Below are 16844 nucleotides of genomic sequence, written 5' to 3' on the forward strand. Positions count from 1 at the left end.
AAGATTTCCTAAGAATCAGAATGCAAAATGACTTTTGCCCATTATGTGCCTCATTTGTGCTCTAAAACAACAAAGACAGACTCCCGCAGCTTTTCGGGGCGGCTGCTGTCCCAGGCCTCTGAGAGGAGCTTGTTCCTTCTCCACTGGTGAGGCTGCAGCCAGGGGCCTGCTGCGGCGGAGACATTAGGGCAGGCCTGTGTACACCGTGCGCATGTCAGGGTTACACTCCGTGTCAGTAATTCCTCAGTCTTTATAAGAATAAAGAAACAAATCTCTTCAAATGTTTTGCTCCTTAGCGTGGCATTAAGGGCCCTAAATGAGCTTATTCCAGGGTGTTTTCCTTGCTTGCCGCCCTGCGTCCTGCCTTAGAGTATGTCTACTGCACTTCTCCCCCTTTTCCTTCTCTCCCATCAGGCCAGCTCCTCCTTCCTGTGGCGGGTGGCCCCTTTCTCATAGCACTTGCTCACTCAGCAGAGGACTGATTTTCCTTTTCCTCCTGTCACATGCCATAGTTTATCAGTTCTCATGCTGTGTCTTAATTATTCAGATATATGCCCTACTCCTCTCTGCCTCCAACTGGACTCAGCTGCTTCCAGGGGACCTCATTCCTAACAGGCTGCTGTTTATTGACTACCTGCTTTGGGCTGGGAACTGGGCTGAGGCTCCACATGCATTTCATCCAGTCTTCCCAGTGTTAAATGGAATTTGCCTCGTATCCAACTGAGGAAACAGAGACTCAGAGATCCCAAAGGACGGGCTCCTTGTAGGGTGAGGACCTGGGGCTTGCAATCAGACAAGTTTGACTTTAGTGCCTCTGCTCTGTTTTCCTGGCTGCTTTACGTCCTCTGGACCCTGGTCGTGGGGTCTGTTTTCTGGGGACTCCCCATATGTTCAATACTGATAAGCAAGTGCCTTACACAGAAAAGCCTAACAAGTGGGGAAACCAATGGGTGAGTTAAGGAAAAATTCATGTTTTCAATTCCTTGGAGGGAAATTTACCTATTAAATTTAGTTTGTTGAATTTGTTTTATCCTCACATGGTAACTAAGTTTCATTTTTTTATGCTTTTGTATTGAATTTAGATTGTGGAAGTAGCCTTCTACCTGTATTAATGTTCTTCGGATGGGTCATACTTATGGATAACCTAAAGGAGCAGCTGCCACCTGGTGATTTGAGTGGTGGTTGTAGGTCGGTTATTACATGGTAACACAGCAGTTTTCCAGGTGTGGCCTGAGGAGCCGAAGGGGTCAGTCAGTATCCCTTCAATGGGCCCATAAGGTCAAAGCTATTTCCATCGTGACACTGAGACATTGTTTGCTTTGTGAATGCTGCTGGTTTACACACTGGTGGCTCAAAAGCAGTTAGGTAAAACTGCTGAAGCTTTAGCTCAGTCAGGCTGGAGTACACACACAGTTTTTTTAAAAGAACTAGTCACTCCAAGAATGTCCTTTATGAATTTTATTACATCTTGAACCGCAAGTATACATTGAAAATGAATTCAGTGAGCCTGCCTACCACGTCAAGGAAAACACCTGACAATACTTGTTGCCAAAGATAAAATCTGAGCTTCCAAGTAAAAATAAGAATTTGGGAAAACTTGTATCTACCTCAGTGAACTTGACAGCTTATCAATACTTTAAAAGACTTCTGATGAGATGCACGGTCAAATTAACAAATGTGATTTTGTTTGTGTGTGTGTGGAAGTATACCAATGGGTTTTAATGTAACTGAGTATGAAAAGTTCATTGATACAGTTTCAGATTCCACACAGCAGCTAACCTTGAAGAAAGTATCACTTGTCAAGTTTTGGTATAGTATCAAACAAAATTGACCACAGTTATTTGAAGAGCCTATTCAATTACTCTTCCCTTTTCCAGTTACATATTTATGTGAGGCTAGATTTTCTTCCTGTACTTCAACCAAAGCAACATATTGTGACAAACTGAATGTAGAAGCAAGTATGAGAATCTTGGTATTTTCCATTAAGCCACATATTAAATAGATTTTCAAAATGGAGATTTGTAAAACAGCACTACCCTCCTGACTAATTTTGCTTTTAAAAATAGAGGTGTATCTGATTAAAGAAAGATGTATGTTAATGTGTAATGAGCTTATTACTACTTTTAAATTAGATGATATTTAAACTTTTTCTCAGTTTAAACTTCTAATACAGAAAACATAGATATAACCTACAAAAACAAAAGCTTTTGAAGTTCATAATAAATTTTAAGAGTGGAAAGGAGTCCTGAGATCAAAAGTTAGAGAGTCACTATTGTGAAGGATATAAAAAGAGGCTGTTCTATCCAGATGAAAATTATTCAGAAATTACAGGATATGTTGAAAAGAAACCATTTTCAGTACTTTCAAATGAAACAGTATTGGTTTTTAATAATAATAAGATTTCTTATAATTCACATGTTTTTGAACATAAAGTAGAATGGAAAGTGTATAGAAAGTTGTTTTTCTTTTTCTTCCAAAATTTCCCCATTTTACTCAGGAGATGATTTTCATAAACACTTTTAGTAATGGGGTCCTTTAGTCAGGAATCCCCATATAATGAGGTCAAGATTGCAGACAGAGTGTGATGGCTAGGAGATGTGCAAATTTAGAAATAGTTACTCTGAGATCAGATATTAGTTTACTAAATTGAGATTTGCAGAATGAAAATTGAGTACTTCTAAGACTATTATAGAAGACACTACTCCTTCAGTCTAATTGTTATCAGTAGTTAACCTTTATAAGAGAAATACAGTTGTCACTATGTTAAATGAAGAGAGGTAATTTGAATTAGGTCTTACAATTTGCTGCAATTTGAAATCTCATTGGCACCCTCTCATGCCTCAGTAAGAATGAATTACAGTCAGAATATCTATCCTTGCAGTAGGTGTTCCCAGTGGGTGTTTCTTAAGTAGATTTGACACAGCCTTTAAAATTTGCAGTTACTATATAGGTTGGTCACGGGGATAGTAGTGAGGCACGGAGAATACAGTTAATGGTTCTGTAACATCTTACTACACTGATAGATAGTGACCACACTAGACAGGGTGAGGATTTAATAATATGGGTAACTGTTGAAACACTGTGTTGTATGTTTAAAACCAACATAAGACTGTGTATCAGTGACACTTTAGTTAAAAAAAGTATGTATTTTTTTTTATTAGCAGTTTGCCTAGCAAATTGTCTTATTTTTATGTGAATTCGGTACATTTCAACAGAGAACTTATACCAAGTCTCCTCCCTTTTTGCTCTTCCTCAAAGCGATTGAAGTCTTTGGGTTGTCAAAATCAGGCTGACTCTTAATTTGTTCATATAATTGTTCCTGAAATTCTGTTTTCAGAATGTCCGCCATGTCCAGCTGGGCACAGTCAGGCTATCCCAGCTCAGGAGTTTGCTGTGGGAGAAACACTGAATGCACCACAAATACCTGCACTTGAACCCAAGCTGCAGGCACCTCAGCCCTTTCGGTTGACACTTTGAGGTGAATGGGATGCTGCTGAGCCAAGTAGCAGTCACTCCACTGGTTTTAGGCTAGAACACCCTGCCTGGTACCCCAGGATTCAGACCCCAAAACACAAATGAATGGCAGAGCCAATGATGCCAGCAGAGTGCCCCTCTGTCCTGTCAGCCTCGTACTCTCTCATTCCTTAATGGTGTGGGACACCAAAAGGCCCCTGTGAATGGCTGTTTATCTGGTGAGATCTTTTTTCCTTAACATCTTTGTCGAAGTATAATTTACACACCATAAAATTGGCTCATAGAATTCAATGATTTTTAGAAAAAGTTTACAGAATTGTGTAACTATCACTATAAGGAAATTTTTAGACTAATTCTTTCATTGCAAAAACATCCTGTCCCCGTTTGCAGTCAACTCCTGTTCCCACTCCCTGACCCAGATGACCCCTAGTCTATTTTCTACCTGTAGAGATTTGCCTTTTCTGGTTATTGCCTGTAAATAGAATCCCTCAGTGTGTAGTTCTTTGCACCTCACTTCTTTCACTTCTTGTAAGTCTTGGAGGTGCACCTATGTTGTGGCATGCCGGTGGTCATCTCCTCTCTGTTGCTGAATCTGATCCCCTTATATGGATATATCACATTTTGCTTATCCATTCACTAGTTGATAGACTTGTGGACTGTTTCTACTTTAGGCTTTTATAAATAATGCTGCTACAAAGTCTTTATGGAAAAGTCATTGTGTGGACATAATGGTTTCATTTTTCTTGATATTTTTCCATAGGAGTAGAATTGCTGGGTCATATGATAGCCTTGTGTTTAACTTAAGAAACTGCCAAACTGCTTTCCAAAGTGGCTGATGCCATTTTACATTCCCATCAGTGAGATGTTAGAGGTCAGTCACCACCTCCTTCGACCATTGTGTCTGCAGGTATGAGGGTGTGGAGAGATGACACTAAACGTTGTAAGGGAGCTGGTGAATAAAAGCACCACAACAAGCAACGTGTGCTGCACAGTCAGGTGTGTGCAGGTGTGTGGAAGTGCTTTGCAACTGGGTCTTCACTTGCATGGGAAACATAGGTGAGTGGAAACATTAGGCGAGACCAGGAGTCAGGATTTAGTTGTGTCAGCACAAGGGAGCAGCAGTGGTTTCAACCAGTTTTTGAGCCAAGAGAGTATTAGGACTCGAGGATTCTGTTACAGTGACTTGTTCTGTATTTTGCCTTTCCTATTTTTATTCTTTACCTTTTCCTTTTCTTGACAGTCTCCTATTTATTTCCTTTCTCTTCCTTCTTGCCTACTAAAAAGGCAAGACTCACTCTTGCGCACCTGAATTCTACACTTTTAGGAACAAAGAGAGAAGTGATTTTGCAGGACTGGGAGGGGAGGGGCTCCTCTATTTTCAGCAGCATGCGAACGGGATGATTTCTGAGGTCCTCCTTTGAGCAAGGCATTGTGCCAGAGACAAGCACATAATTGGTATCATTTAATCCTTGTGAGGTATGTGCTATTATTCCCACTTTATATAGGAAGAAATTGAGTTGTGAAGAGGCAAAGTGACTACAGAGTCTTAAGGCTAAGCAGTACCGGGTCTGTGGGCTCCACAATCCATGCCCTTTCCACTAAATTCGCGCGTGGCCTCTGCAGGGAGTGTGGCTCCATCATACAAACTCCTCCCCCGATTTCACTCTGACGGGAGCCACTGATGGTCACTGTAGTGAAACAGCATAGGTTCTCTCTGAAGCCTTGTCATTATGGGATTCGCTGGTGTACGTATACGTGGAAGCTAAGGTGACTAGACTACTGTTAGCAAGAAGTTAAGGTTGGACCCTAAGTCTCACTAGAAGGATCAGTACAACCTGTGAGCTGCCTTTGGGGGTAAAAGCAGCAGAGACTTTATGATTACAAAGGCAACTCTGTCATGATCTTGATGGTCTTAGAAGTATGTAATTTTTAATTCATTCCTAAATGAACCATGAAAATTACCTAATGTGGTACATGTTTATGGAGTTTGAATAAAGACATGCATTAAAGCTGCTGCCCTGCTTTTTCTTCTTTATCAAGCACCCATCCCTGTAGCCATGTCATTATATCCTAATTACTACTTTAATGACTACATAATACTTTGTTTACTGGATATGTCATAACTAAACCATCCTTATCATATTGGATATTGGTAATACAGCTTTTAGTATATATTTGACGGGGGGCAGGTATATATGTGTACGTGTGTTCATGTATGTGCGTAAATAGCCAAGTTGCCTAAAGTAGTCAAGCAGTGAATGACTCTACCAGAAATCCTCATCAGTCTTGCCTGGCAAAATTCTAAACAAAACAAAACAACTTTCTATTGTCACTTTTTTAAACTCCTCTACATCAGCAGTTATTTTTTCTTTCTATTCTAGTCCTTCTTCATTGGATATAAACTTGTTCCCATTTCAGCAGTCCTCGAAGTGGGGTGCTTCTTACATTTGGCATCGTAAGTGCATTGCCCACCCCTCTGTGTAAGCATGAGTTGTGATGGAGTTATTATTGCCTGCCCTTTCTGACCCTAGCCAGTGTAGAAGGCATCTCACCATCTCCTTGTCACCTCACACCTTAGTTATTTGCACTGGTAGTACTGTATATCACTGATTCAAATTTTGGCTTAAATTTCAATCTTAATTAAAATATATTGGAAAAACTAGTTTGAAATTGCTACTGTGATTAAGGAGTGTAGAACCAGATATATGGTAAGTGAGACCAACATTTTGCACTAACAGAAAACCATACTACAATTTTCCTTTATAAAACAATGATCAGGTGCTGTTTTAGGCCCTAAGAAAGGAAGATGTCCACCCACAGGTAGATAGAGCTGTGCTTTATTTCTGCATTGAGATTCGTATAGGTGGGGTGCCACTTAACCTGGTAGACAGTGCAGCTGATTTACGATAAAATACCAGTTTTCCTGGAATTGATCGTAGAATTCCCAAAGCTAAAAGAAGTTGGTATGATTAAGTCATACATCCTAAAAGACAAAAACCCAAGGAATGCTTGGGGCTGACTTTCAAGAGACGTTCATTTCCAGCCACATGTAGTTTACTGAGAGAAATGAAATTATGTATTCAACTAAATAAGAAATGCAGTGAAACTAGTAGTTTTGGAGAGGCCTCAAAATTCTACTTTCTGCTCTAACAGTGTCAAACCTGAGGGCACTGGTTCAAAGAAAGCCACATGCTATTAACATGTTACAAACCTTAGAGCCAAAAACTATCAGAAGAATCGTTAGTAAAAGGAAGGCTTAGTCTCAAACTCTGATTGCAATAATAAAAAAGAATACAAAAATGAAACTGTATCCCATTGTTAAAAAGTTTTTTATATTTAATCATTTTTAAAAATTAAATCATTATTTAATTAGTGGTATATTAGAACTCAGGAAATGTGTTACTCTATGGTTATTAATAATGTTTTGCTTTTTAAAATACTTGGAATTCTAATCATTCCTTGTAAATAATATATTGTTATTTAGCTTACTTAACCTGCTTTTTATAAGGGAAGAAAAAAAAGGCTGGTTTTACTAATCAGAACAGATGTGAGAAGATTTTATAAAACAGAAAGGGAAAGTGAGTTATCTGGAAAGAGGGCAGCCTTTTGAAGATGCTTTTATCTTGATAGGAATGAAATCACTGTTGTTGGTCAAAATGACAGGGACTATAACTAAAACAACTGGGCTTATTTAAGGAGAAGAAACCCAGTGCACATGTAAACCGTCCGAGTGGACCCCCTCTGGAGTTGCAGCCTGTTTCTAATTAGATTCTGTGTGATTTAGATTAGAATTGTAGGCTTGAGTCTATCATTTGGAACCAAATGTCCCTGTTGCTATTCATGGAAAAGGAAGTTAGCAAAATAGAATAATTTGCTCCCCACATGTTATCAGTAAGGACAGGGCCTTTTAGTTGAACAAGTTTTCCATTTCTCTCCACTTGTGTTGCATCTTAAAATGGTGTTAAGTTCTCATATTATGTGACAATATTAAGTTATGCATGTTGTAAGTGGAAGGAAGAAGAACAAGAAATAGCACCATATTCAGAGGTATTTCTGGGGCTAACATCATAAATACTCTTTAGGTAGACTGTGATTATGTGATTATCTTCATTGAGGGTCTGGTTTTTGGAAAATCATCTCTTGATAGGCAAGTTCTGGTATTTCACATAGAAGGTTAGTGGAGTCTGTAAACTTGCACATATGCCCATTCTGGTTTGATTTCATTGAAAAATATCTGGAGCTTGTTAACACTTTGCTCTGACTGCTGTGTATTACTGCTTCCTTCCTGTTTTCCCAAGCCTGTGTCCCAAAACTTCTCTGTGGGTCTCCCCCAGGGAGCTTTTGTTTATCACACAGCAGCGCAATGTATATAGCAGATCTGCAGCAGGTGTTTCCTTCCTAATTCCTTGGCTGAAAAACTACTTTATTCAGTGTACTGAGAGAAATTGCCATTCATCAATTACTATAACAGAAATTGCTGTAACATAACTGCCACTTAGCTAGTGCTGATTCACTCGCAGATGGAGTAGGCATCTGAGTGTGTCGAGTAATCGTTCTCAAGGAATTTACTGAAGGCAGAGGGGCAGGAAACCTCAAAAGATTCATACGAAGGCTTTTCCAGGCTATCTCTGGAATTGTTAGGTTCTTATAGAAATAGTTTAATCATTTGCTTTAGTAATAAATATACACATCACAAATGAATCACTCAACAAATGTTCACTGAATTCTTTGCTCCTGGTGAGCTGGGGAAACATATATGAGTAAGTTACAGGCAGATCATGCGGTCGCTTATGGGATGGCAGACACACAGGCAGATAAATGACAGTACCATGGGATAGGAGCTGTAAAGGAAAAGAGGCACAGAGGTAGGAAGGAACCCTTTTTGCTTGAGAACATTCTGGAAGGTCCCACAAAGACCTGACATTTGAGCTGAATCTTGAAAGAATTTGGGCAGTAAAAGGAGAGTGGGAAGGAGTATTCAGGGAATTGCCTGTTCAGAGACAAGAAATCCTACTGGGAAGTGGCAGAGAACCTCTGGGACTGCTGGGCCTTGTACAACTTATAAAATGGCTAAGAGCTGGAGTTCAAAACATTGATCCCTGTGGCTGTCACTTTATTTAAAATACTCTAAATTCCCTGAAAACATAAGGCAGAACAGGACAGCTAGGAAAATGGGGGCAGACACTCCCTCTCGTCTCCCTCAATCTCTGGACTTCAGTCATACTACAGATACTTTTTTTTTAACCTTTGATCTTCAGAACATCTAGTCAGAATCTAAATTGGGAGTTCCCTTAACCTCATGGGAAAATCCCTCTGACAGCTGTTCCTCTCATGCTTTCTGTCCTGGGTCATTTGGCTCCGTGGTTGCTAACAAAGCCAAGGTCAGGGGCCGTCCCTTCCTGCCTGGAACTGTTTAACTGTTCCCTGCCATGGTTACAGGCTGCGATGCTAAGCCTCCGCCCTCCCTAGCCTGCTAACCAGAGGTCCAGGGGAAAGCACACACGTGGTGCGCCTGCACTTCCAGCGTTTGCCTGTTGGTGGAGCACTCTGAGTTTCTCTCTGGAGCTATACCCCAAGAAACACTTGGAGGGATTGAAGCGGTGCAGTCAGGGTGACTGTTTATTTCCAGACCCAGTTTGGCAAGGAGTGAGTGGATTATCCAGACGTAGTCATAAACCCCTCAGGGATTTGGGTCTGTGGTCTGAAATTGGATCTAAACTCTTGATAGAAGAGTGTGAAATCGCTTCTCTCTGCAGGTAGGGATCTAAGGTACATCCTACCCATCTACCCCCATTTTAATGTACTTTTTATGTTACAAAAGCAATATGAACTTATTATAAATTGTCCAAGCAGTTCAAAAGACTACAGAAGAAAAAGGGAGATCCCCCCTCAACCGGGTATCCTCCTGGGCTTTTTATATGCATCTGCAAAAGCTGTACATCATTTATTTTTACAAAAAAAAAATTATGCTCCATGTATTATTTGTCAACTGTATTTTTTTTCCTACTTAAAATATCTTGAGCCGAAGATGTGGTCTTACAGCAATGAGAATTTGAGAGTAGGTTCCAATTTTCGTTATTCCTTCTGGTAAAGGTGACTTGTCAAGTAGAATTACCAGATTTGGCAAATAAAATACAGGCCATCAATTACATTTGAATTTCAGGGAAACAACATCACATTTTTAGTGTGCATATGTCCCATGCAACCTTTGGGGCATATGGGTACTACAAAAGTACGTTGTCTAAAGTCAAACTGAACTGGGTGTCCTGTATTTTATTTGCAGCTCTTCACTTGTTAGTTAAGTGATTTGTTGTTCAGTGTAAGACTTTTCTTGCACAGAAACTCCCCACCAGGAAAAGGTCTTGTTTCCTGGTTTGGAAAGGGTGGTCTTGGTCCGGAGTTTCCACACCTGATGGATGTGTAGTGTGAAGGCGTCTGAAGTACTCAGCTAGGCACCCAGTTCTCATTGGCTGCGTCCACTCACTGGGAAGACCTGGCCCATGCAGCTACTCTGTACTTGGGGTGGAGACCTTGGCTCTTCTGTCCCTGCTACTGTGTGAAGTTACCTGTGGCAGTTACCTGAAGCTGTGCGGGTGGTATTAATTGGAGTTTTTTAACAAATGCTAATATTTGTTGGAATTTGCAATACAAAATGCCAGCTTTTCAGGCAGTGCATATTGTAATTAAATAAATTTTTTCAGTTTCTTTGAAGTACTAAATGTTTATAATTCAAAGAGGATGCCAGTCTGCACAATAAAGGAGCTTTTGGTAGTATTTTAACAAATCTTCTATTTTTTAGATGTAAATATATGCCATAATTAGTGGGAAGTAACTTGAGGAATGGGGGCTGAGTTTATCCCTATTATTATTATTATTTAAAACAGCCGTGGCAGCAGGAGAACTACAGCTGCTGTCTGCTTGTGTTGGGCTGAGGCACAATGGCCTGGAGAGAATGTGATCAAAGACTCGCTTCCCTACAGGCAACTCCATCCCTCTCCCCAAATGCAGGGCGAGTTGCAGGAAGTTGTCCTGAGGTCATCCCAGCTTCCCCTACCCCAAGCCTCCAGATGCCAGAGGGAGCTGGCTTCAGGGTCTTGGCCAGGGGCAGATGCATGCAAATGAGTCAGGCGGTGGGTTTGGGAGCAGCCAGCTTCCTCCAAACCCTTCTGCCAGCACTGCCTCCTGGGGCACGGCTGCCTAAGGGCTCCCGGCCCTGCAAAGTGTGATTGTCCTTTGGCGCCTGTGGGAGCAGCTGTGAGGCCCACGTGGTACCCTGCTTGGCCGAGCCTCACCATGTGGCAGGTCTGGACAGCCGCCCACAACAGGGCCCAGCTCCCAGTGCCGCCTGCCAAGGAGCCAGATGCTGCCATTGGAAAAAATTGCTTCACAATTTGAAATCTTGGTCCTTTGATCATTGCTCAGAGAGGATGAAGAGGAGAGGTTCAAAGTGGTGGTTTGAAAATGCCAGTGTCTCCTTGCATCCATCAGTGCCTATTATACTGTCTCTTGTCAGGGACAATTCTCTTGATGTTTTCATTTTTGCAACCAAGTAATTCCTGCTCAGCCTTCCCAAGCCCTCAGGGTAGAAAGGAGAAGTGGGTGGAAGGGGAGTATACAGCAGCCTGCTCTTTTCTGACCTTGTACCCCTGGCCTTGCCCCTGCCTTGGGGTGATCTACTTCCTCTTTGTTCCGGTAGGCTTTTTCCTCTGGAGCCAGTGACAATGTAGTTGTCATCAGCCAAATGCTGTCTCTGCATGAGCTGCACAATTCATTCTTCACTTGGCAGCCAAAGTGCTCCATTCTCTGTCCTTCAGGCAATTGGAGCCAGGTTTCCAGAAGCATGAGGTTTTTCAGAGACAATCCCCTGGCTCAGCCCTCCCCTCAGAGGACTCTGGATCCTGCATAACTGGGCTGGGCCGTGTTTTCCTCATCCATGAAATGGGAAGGATCGTTCTTTGAAGAATATTGCATTAAAAATTTTTTTTTAATTTCAAAGACAAGACATGACGTGAAACAGTGGAACACATCAGTTAACAAATGGGCTAGCTGCTTGAGAGGTATCAGGAGAAAGCAGTCCAAAGGCTTGTCTGGTGACTTGATTGTTTCTGTGTGAGTAACATAATAAATGTAAGAGAAGATTTTTTGGGGAAGAATTTGGGGACATACGATGTTTAATGTTTTTGTCTTCAACCAGCTTTCTCTGCCTGGCTTGTGACCTACTTCTGCTTTGACCTTTTATTTCTTGTTTTCTGGGATTTGGCCACAAATAAACCCTGAAATCTTTCATTTATTCAACACATACTCACTTCATTTTTATTTTCAGAAAGAATTGTATAACATCTCATCATATCTTTGTGGGAAAGATGGTAATTTTGTACCTGTTGAGCTGTTAGAGCCAAAATATAAGACTTGTCATAAACTCCCAAATCACAAAAAGTACTTATTTTCTGTTTGGAAAAAGCCATTGTTGCATCTGTGCTGTACCCCTGATAAGTGTGGATTAGGGCTCAGACTGGCTTGATGGGAACAATTTTGATTTTGTTTTTTGATTATGAACCACCATCTAGACTGGGTCCCATCTATGCAGATGTAATACGAGAATCTGACTTTATCTCTGTCCTGGTCTGTATTTTAACTCAGAATTAATAGGCGTGATTATCAATGTTATCAAAGGCTGTCTGTCACTGGTGCCACACAAGACAGCATACATATAAGTTCCATATGCATTCTCTGTCCAGGTCACCGTGGTGGCCTTTGGATGCAGGTCTTCTCTGTGGCTTAAAATGAGGACAGTGAGAATGGAGGAAGGGACTTCTGTCCATGCTGTCAGCTAGAGGTCTGAGATGAGATAATGACAGACCAGGAGTCAGAATCTGAAGATATCTGTGCTAGATGGAAGGGAAATCTGAAATGTAGAATTTAAATACTAGGGAGCAGATAGGACATGAAGAACCTTGTGGGGGACAAGGGGGAGAGGAAAGGGGAGATTATGGGGGAAATGGAAGAGAACTGCGAAGTGTCTTACAGAAGTGTTCTTAGTCCTGCAGAGTTCTGGGTAGATGTCACAGGGAAGACAGTTGCAACTGAACTGAATGGGTGTGGTAGACAGAATCGTGTCCCAAGTCCTTTTCTGTGGTGTTTGTGAAGATGTTAGATTGCACAGAAAACAGAATTGAGGTTGCTCATCAGCAGAGAGGGAGGATATTTGATATCTGAGTGGGCCCAGTGTAGTCACAAGCTTCCTTAAAAGGGGAAGAGGGAGACAAAAGAAGCAATCTAGAGTGATGGCAGATGGCAGCTGGCAGTGTGAGAGAGGGACTCAGCCTCCTGTTGCTGGATTTGAAAATGGGGGCGGGGTTAAGAGACAAGGAATGTGGTGGCCTCCAGAAACTGGAAGGGGCAAGGAAGCAGTTCCTTTCCTGGAACACAGCTCTGCCAATTCCTTGATCTTATCCTGCTGAGACCCATGTCAGATGTCTGACCTCCAGAGGTTTCAGATCATAAATTTCTGTTGTTTTAAGCCACTAAATGTGTGTTAGTTTGTTAAAGCAGCAATAAAAAAAACTAATAGGAAAAAGAACTAACAATTCAGTCTGTACAGCACACGGTAATGTGTGAAAGTAATGATTTTCCTGAATCTCAAGGCACTTAGCCAGAAGGCAGTGTAGGTCAGAGTGCTGTAGAAAGGATTTTTGCATGGATTCGTAGGAGAAAAAGTTATCCTTTGAACTCAGGTCGTATGTAGGGTCTCTTCCAGGACAAAATCGACAAGACTCCTTAGAAAGGCCAGTTGCCTGGACTTGCCCTCCCCAGCCACATTTGCAAGTTTTGTTTTGTTAACACTTGAGGATCAGGCCCATGACCAACTATTTTAGGCTGACTTGTCCCCAAAGGCTAGGATATGGTTTGAATTTGGAATTTGTTGGGAAGATAGGCTTGCTAGGTTTTAGCTGTCTCTTGGATTTTTATGTATAGTTGCTGTTACAAAATTTCCTGTGGTCAGATAAAAGCTGATCAGGAAGAAATAGTTTGTATCTCTGATAACAGCACATTTTTTCTGATTTTCTTGCCTTCGGAACAATATGAAATAGGTTTGCCCTGAGTTTTCAGTCGGAAAAAAATGAGTCGAGGATAAGTAATGAACTCTGCTTGAATCGCAGACTCATTACGGAGTTTGCCTCCTTTGTTGTTGATTTACTGCCAGCATTCTTTCTTTGATAACACCTTTGCTTCATGGCAATTAAATGACCACATTTCTTTCTGGGATAATCGTAATATCGTCAGCAGACAGATAATTATCTTTCATGTCAATGCCTCTTCCTAGAAAATTCCCAGAGAGCAGCTGTGATACGGTTGGGTGGCTGCATGATTATTTTCCATGTTCAAGAGTAATTGCAAAGCAGTTGTAACAGCAAATTGGTTATTTACTTATGGTTGAGAAGCTTTTTAAAATCTAACTTGTTAAATTTACACTAATAAATATAAAGTTTTCTATAAGTATTGAAAAAACACACCAAGATAATTTAAAAACCATCCGTCCCTCTTACCTAACTAAGTGAAAGCTAAAATGCACATGGACATAATGACCCAGCCATCAGTCCACTCCTAGGAACACCCAACAGAAATGTATACACGTGCTCATCAAACACATGGCAGGCATGGCCGGGAGGGCGTCCGCTCTGTTTCTTCATCAGAGAAGGTTCAGAGCAGCACTCTCCATAATAGGTCTAATTTGGAAACACCACAAATGTCCATTAGTCATAGACATTACAAATGTCCATCTCATTCAGTGGGATACTCGGTGCTAACGAGTGGATGAGCTACTCATAGCAACATGGGTGAATCTCACACTACCATGCCAGGCAGTGAAACCAAACAAGAGGAGTCAGCACTGTGATCCACTAAAAGTTTAGAAAACCAGACAAAACTAATATGCGATGTTGTAGGTCCCAGGGTTACCCTTGAGAGGTGCAGGAGAGGAGGAACTGGGAGCAGGCATGGCCGGAAGGGTATCCGCTCTGTTTCTTCATCTGGGTGCTGGTTACATGGGGGGGTTTACTTTATGACGATTAATCGAGCTGTTTACCTATCATTTAAACACTTCTCTGAATGTATGTTATACTTTAATTTTATGTAAAAATGCTAACCTTGACAACTTTATAAAACTCATACTTTCGTTGAACTAGCAGCTGAGGGCAGGTTTTCGTAATGTATGTTCTGTAATATTTTCATTTTTGATACTTCCTGTCATTGTAATTATACATAATCCATTCACAATTAAAATTAATTAAAATTATTTGGGAATTCTAAGGGACAGTGCTGAACCAAAGATGAGATGACGGGAATGGTCTGCCCCAGGTGCAGCAGTAAGAAGGTTTGTTGTCTGCAGAGAAGTTGACATGGCAAAACCACCTAAAAATCATACTATTTTTACTATTACTCTGGGTCCCTAGTTCTGAATAATGTTATCAGTAAAATACACCTCAAAAAGAAAAAATCTTTTATTCACCTAGTCCTAAACAGTTGCTAAAATTAGTGTTTTTATCTTGTGTGTGAGTGTGTGTGTGTGTGTATGTGTGTCTACTTCATTATTACACTTACTTATCTAGTATATTACTTACCCTTTACTCACCCTTTTGTTCATCTCTAGAATAAGTTCCTGACAGTTTGGAACCGTTCGAGCTGCTATCCCCAAGATACTGCTTCTTCCCATGGCTTAAACAGTAGATCCAGAAATGAACAGTGACAGCCCAGTGATTATGAAGACAAACAGAACTTGAGTTACTTTAACTCTATCATTCTCTGTTACTACTTTTGGAGTTTTGTATTTAAAACTGAAAATAGTGAAACCAAGTGCTAATTATTACTGAAAATAATTTTGTCAGAGGAAGGGGGTTTTAACAATGATCCACTCTAGTTGTCAAGGCCACTAGGGATGTGGCTGCTATGGGACAGCTACTTTTCCTAGCATTACTTAAGCATGGAAACTCAGAAAGATGAAAACATGGAAGTTGTGAAAATTTTCATGAAATATGCTAACATCAGATTATGGTGAATACCATTCTAATCTTGGTTAACATTTTGAAGCTGCAAATATTGATAGATTATTTTGTATATATACATGTCTATGCCTGCTTTAGAATTTAAGTATCCAAGTTTGCTTACGTTGTAAATCTTTAGCTTGAAAATAATGCCTGTGAAGTGAATAAAGTGAAAAATAGGGCATTAAAAAAATGAAAGAAAAGACAATATTGTGCCTTGGGAGTTGAGGTGAAATTCTTAAGAAACCTCCCTTCTGGTTAAATCATCGAAGAAAGTTGAGATTGATTGTTGTTAAAAATTAACCCAACTCCTTGTACTTTCCCTCTGACTCCACGCCCATTACTTCTTTCCCTGTGCTCCTTCCCACACTTGAGCCTTACACCAAACACCAAACTGCTTTTAATCGTTTACCAGTCTTTCAGAACAACTTATACTTCAAAAATAGTAAGTCTGTTTAAATTACAGTATTAATTGACAACGTATTTGTAGCCCATGAACACTCTTTTTTCAAAGCTGGAAATCTCTTTTAAAGTTGAAAGAAAGGAAAGTAAAAGTAATTTCTAAGGCACCTCTCCTGGCCACATGAAGTCATTATTACATCACTGTTAGGAAGCATCTTAACTATTCTTCAGCAGAGTATATATTAATTGTGGCGCTCTGCATATCGGAGTAATACAGCCACTAAAAAATATGGCTGTTCAGTTTTTTTAATGACTGTTCTTTTTAAAGCTGATATTCCATGTCAGTACCATATGTGAGCTTAAGATGTCATTATATGTATTTTCTTAAAGCAAGGTTTAGAAGAGTGCTACTGTTTGTGCCTAAACAGTATGCTTGGATACTTAAATGCTAGACAGCCCAAAGGACCCTTGAGAAACAGCCAACACTTACCTCTGGGGAGCTTGGCAAGGTCAGGGTTAGAAGTAAAAACTACAATCTTTTTCCATTTTGTTTTTTTCTTTATTTACCACGTGCATGTTTTTACTTAAAAAAAAAATACTAAACCTTGGCACAAACTGTGTTATTTATAATAGTAAGTGCATAAATACCACCACCACCAAACACCTGAGCTGCTTCTCAGAGCCATGTGTTCTTAGCTAATGGCAGCGCCAGGCCAGGGGACAGCTGTCCTGAAAAGCTGGATGGCAATCCAGGGTCCGAGCGCCTGTGTGCCGATGATACATTGGTGCCTTTCTCCCCTGCAGACCGGAGCTCGGGCCAGGGGCTTCTTCAGCCCTGGGCAGCTCGGGTACAGATCTCAGGCAGGTTAAGACATCCATCGTTTTGGGCTCAGCTGCTCTTTTATGGATACCAAATGTCTGACCTTT

At 40.8% G+C, this 16844-nt stretch overlaps 1 protein-coding gene across 12 annotated transcripts in view; it reads left to right on the forward strand.

Moving 5' to 3' along the window:
* Nucleotides 1-16844, forward strand: part of TEAD1 (TEA domain transcription factor 1) — a 248569-nt gene that overhangs the window by 211000 nt on the left and 20725 nt on the right. The gene's annotated exons all lie outside the window — the stretch shown is intronic.

This window comes from Manis javanica, chromosome 11 (assembly GCF_040802235.1).
Source record: "Manis javanica isolate MJ-LG chromosome 11, MJ_LKY, whole genome shotgun sequence".
NCBI classification, from domain to species: Eukaryota; Metazoa; Chordata; class Mammalia; order Pholidota; family Manidae; genus Manis; species Manis javanica.